This window comes from Arachis hypogaea, chromosome 13, assembly GCF_003086295.3.
Source record: "Arachis hypogaea cultivar Tifrunner chromosome 13, arahy.Tifrunner.gnm2.J5K5, whole genome shotgun sequence".
In the NCBI taxonomy this organism is placed as follows: Eukaryota; Viridiplantae; Streptophyta; class Magnoliopsida; order Fabales; family Fabaceae; genus Arachis; species Arachis hypogaea.
Genome location: NC_092048.1, coordinates 89,064,424 through 89,068,872, shown reverse-complemented (window position 1 = coordinate 89,068,872; position 4,449 = coordinate 89,064,424). Strand labels below are relative to the sequence as shown.

General features: G+C 40.8%; 1 non-coding gene across 1 annotated transcript; it reads right to left on the bottom strand.

Annotated features, from left to right (window-relative positions):
* Positions 1-1,105: 1,105 nt before the first annotated feature.
* LOC112739642 (small nucleolar RNA R71) lies at positions 1,106-1,213 on the bottom strand. The gene has a single exon (XR_003170572.1). It is a non-coding gene; the product is annotated as a small nucleolar RNA R71 (small nucleolar RNA).
* Positions 1,214-4,449: the final 3,236 nt, after the last annotated feature.

Below are 4,449 nucleotides of genomic sequence, written 5' to 3'. Positions count from 1 at the left end.
ACTTTCATGCATTGCATCATTTTTCTTGTTTTTCTCTCTCATCATAAAAATTCAAAAATAAAAAAAATATCTTCTTATCTTACCTTTTTCAAAAATTTGATTTCAAAATATCTTTTCTAACTTCCTAACTTCTTATCTTTTCAAAATTTGTTTCAACTAACTAACTAACTTTTTGTTTGTTTCTTATCTTTTTCAAAACTACCTAACTAACTCTCTCTCTCTCTAATTTTCGAAAATATCTCCCTCTTTTTCAAAATTTCTTTTTAATTAACTAATTATTTCAATTTTTAAATCTTAATTTTCGAAAATTACTAACATTTTTCAAAAACCATTTTCGAAAATCACTAACTCTTTTTCAAAAATAATTTTTGAAATTCTTTCTTTCTCATCTCCTTTTATTTATTTATTCATCTATTAACATCTCTTCCTCACATCACTTACCAAATTCGAACCCCCTCTGCTATCTGTGTTCGAATTTTTTCTTCTTCTCTTCTTCTACTAACAATAAGGAACCTCTTTACAGTGACATAGAGGATTCCTCTTCTTTTCTTTTTCTCTTCTCTTTCTTATGAGCAGGGACAAAGAAAAAGGCATTCTTGTTGAAGCTAACCCAGAGCCTGAAAGGACTTTGAAGAGAAAACTAAGGGAAGCTAAATTACAACAATCCAGAGACAACCTTATTGAAAATTTCGAACATGTAAAGGAGATGGTAGCCGAACCCAACAATAATAATGCAAGGAGAATGCTTGGTGACTTTACTGCACCTAATTCCAATTTACATGGAAGAAGCATCTCCATTCCTACCATTGGAGCAAACAATTTTGAGCTGAAACCTCAGCTAGTTTCTCTGATGCAGCAGAACTGCAAGTTTCATGGACTTCCATCTGAAGATCCTTTTTAGTTCTTAACTGAATTCTTGCAGATCTGTGATACTGTTAAGACTAATGGAGTAGATCCTGAAGTCTACAGGCTCATGCTTTTCCCTTTTGCTGTAAGAGACAGAGCTAGAGTATGGTTGGACTCTCAACCCAGAGATAGCCTGAACTCTTGGGATAAGCTGGTCATGGCTTTCTTAGCCAAGTTCTTTCCTCTTCAAAAGCTGAGCAAGCTTAGAGTGGATGTTTAGACCTTCAGACAGAAGGAAGGTGAATCCCTCTATGAAGCTTGGGAAAGATACAAACAGCTGACCAAAAAGTGTCCCTCTGACATGCTTTCAGAATGGACCATCCTGGATATATTCTATGATGGTCTATCTGAGCTATCAAAGATGTCATTGGATACTTCTGCAGGTGGATCCATTCACCTAAAGAAAACGCCTGTAGAAGCTCAAGAACTCATTGACATGGTTGCTAATAACCAGTTCATGTACACTTCTGAGAGGAATCCTGTGAGTAATGGGACGCCTCAGAAGAAGGGAGTTCTTGAAGTTGATACTCTGAATGCCATATTGGCTCAGAACAAAATATTAACTTAGCAAGTCAATATGATTTGTCAGAGTCTGAATGGAATGCAAGCTGCATCCAACAGTACTCAAGAGGCTTCTTATGAAGAAGAAGCTTATGATCCTGAAAACCCTGCAATAGCAGAGGTAAATTATATGGGTGAACCTTATGGAAACACCTATAATCCATCATCGAGAAATCATCCAAATCTCTCATGGAAGGATCAACAAAAGCCTCAACAAGGCTTTAATAATGGTGGAAGAAACAGGTTTAACAATAATAAACCTTTTCCATCATCCACTCAGCAACAGACAGAGAATTCTGAGCAGAATCCATCTAGCTTAGCAAATTTAGTCTCTGATCTATCTAAGGCCACTGTAAGTTTCATGAATGAAACAAGGTCTTCCATTAGAAATTTGGAAGCACAAGTGGGCCAGCTGAGTAAAAGGATCACTGAAATCCCTCCTAGTACTCTCCCAAGCAATACAGAAGAAAATCCAAAAGGAGAGTGCAAGGCCATTGACATAACCAAAATGGCCGAACCCAAAGAGGGAGAGGAAGACGTGAATCCCAAGGAGGAAGACCTCCTGGGACGCCCAGTGATCAATAAGGAGCTTCCCTCTGAGGAACCAAAGGAATCAGAGACTCATCTAGAGACCAAAGAGATTCCATTGAACCTCCTTATGCCATTCATGAGCTTTGATGAGTATTCCTCTTCTGAAGAGAATGAGGATGTTACTGAAGAGCAAACTACCAAGTTTCTTGGTGCAATCATGAAGCTGAATGCCAAATTATTCGGCATTGAAACTTGGGAAGATGAACCTCCCTTGTTCACCAATGAACTAAGTGATCTGGATCAACTGACATTGCCTCAGAAGAGACAGGATCCTGGAAAGTTCATAATACCTTGTACCATAGGCACCATGATCTTTAAGGCTCTGTGTGACCTTGGTTCAGGAATAAACCTCATGCCCCTCTCTGTAATAGAGAAACTGGGAATCTATGGGGTGCAAGCCGCTAAAATCTCATTAGAGATGGCAGACAATTCAAGAAAACAGGCTTATGGACAAGTAGAGGACGTGTTAGTAAAGGTTGAGGGCCTTTACATCCCTACTGATTTCATAGTCCTGGATACTGGAAAGGAAGAGGATGAATCCATCATCCTAGGAAGACCTTTCCTAGCCACAACAAGAGTTGTGATTGATGTGGACAGAGGAGAATTGATCCTTCAATTAAATAAGGACAACCTTGTGTTTACAACTCAAGGATCTCTCTCTGCATCCATGGAGAGGAAGCAGAAAAAGCTTCTCTCAAAGTAGAGTTAACCAAAGCCCCCACAGTCAAACTCTAAGTTTGATGTTGGGAGGCCACAACCAAACTCTTAGTTTGGTGTCAAACCCCCATATTCAAACTCTAAGTTTGGTGTTGGGAGGTCTCAACAAAGCTCTGCACATCTGTGAGGCTCCATGAGAGCCCACTGTCAAGCTATTGACATTAAAGAAGCGCTTGTTGGGAGGCAACCCAATATTTATTTATCTAATTTTATTTCTGTTTTTTATGTTTTATTAGGTTCATGATCATGTGGAGTCACAAAATAAATATAAAAATTGAAAACGGAATCAAAAACAGCAGAAGAAAAATCACACCTTGCAGGAAGACCTTACTGGCATTTAAACGCCAGTAAGAAGCATGTTTTGGGCGTTCAACGCCAGAACAGAGCATGGTTCTGGCGCTTAACGCCAGAAATGGGCAGCATCTGGGCGTTTGAACGCCAGAAATGCACCCTGGAGAAGAGCTGGCGCTGAACGCCCAGAACAAGCATGGTTCTGGTGTTCAACGCCAGAAATGGGCAACAAATGGGCGTTGAACGCCCAAAATGGGCACCAACCTGGCGCTGAACGCCCAGAGTTGTGTGCAAGGGAATCTTACATACCTAATTTGGTGCAAGGTTGTAATTCCTTGAATACCTCAGGATCTGTGGACCCCACAGGATCATCTCAGGATCTGTGGACCCCACAGGATCCCCACCTACCTCCACTCACTTCTTCTCACACCTCTTTCACACAATCCCATAAACACTCTTCCCCAAAACCCTTCACCAATCACCTCAATCTCTCTTCCCTATCACCTCTTCACCACTCACATCCATCCACTCTTCCCCATAAACCTACCTCATAAACTCTACCTCCCTTCAAAATTCAAAATCAATTTCCCACCCAAACCCACCCTATATGGCCGAAACTTACCCCCCCTTCCTTATATATAGCCCTCCATTCTTCCTCATTTTCACACAACACAACCTCTCTTTCCCTTCTTGGCCGAAACACACCTCCCCCCTCTTCTCCATATTTTCTTCTCCTTCTTCATCAATTCTTTCTTCTCTTGCTCGAGGGCGAGCAAAATTCTAAGTTTGGTGTGGTAAAAGCATAAGCTTTTTGTTTTTCCATTACCATTGATGGCACCTAAGACCGGAGAATCCTCTAGAAAAGGGAAAGGGAAGACAAAAGCTTCCACCTCCGAGTCATGGGAGATGGAAAGATTCATCTCCAAAACCCATCAAGACCACTTCTATGATGTTATGACCAAGAAGAAAGTGATCCCCGAGGTCCCTTTCAAGCTCAAGAGAAATGAGTATCCGGAGATCCGACATGAAATCCAAAGAAGAGGTTGGGAAGTTCTAACAAACCCCATCCAACAAGTCGGCATCCTAATGGTTCAAGAGTTCTATGCCAATGCATGGATCACTAGGAACCATGATCAAATTAAGAACCCGAATCCAAAGAATTATGTTACAATGGTTCGGGGGAAATACTTAGATTTTAGTCCGAAAAATGTGAGGTTGGCGTTTAACTTGCCTATGATGCAAGGAGATGAACGCCCCTACACTAGAAGGGTCAACTTTAATCAAAGGTTGGACCAAGTCCTTATGGACATATGTGTGGAAGGAGCTCAATGGAAGATTGACTCCAAAGGCAAGCCGGTTCAACTAAGAAGACTGGACCTCAAG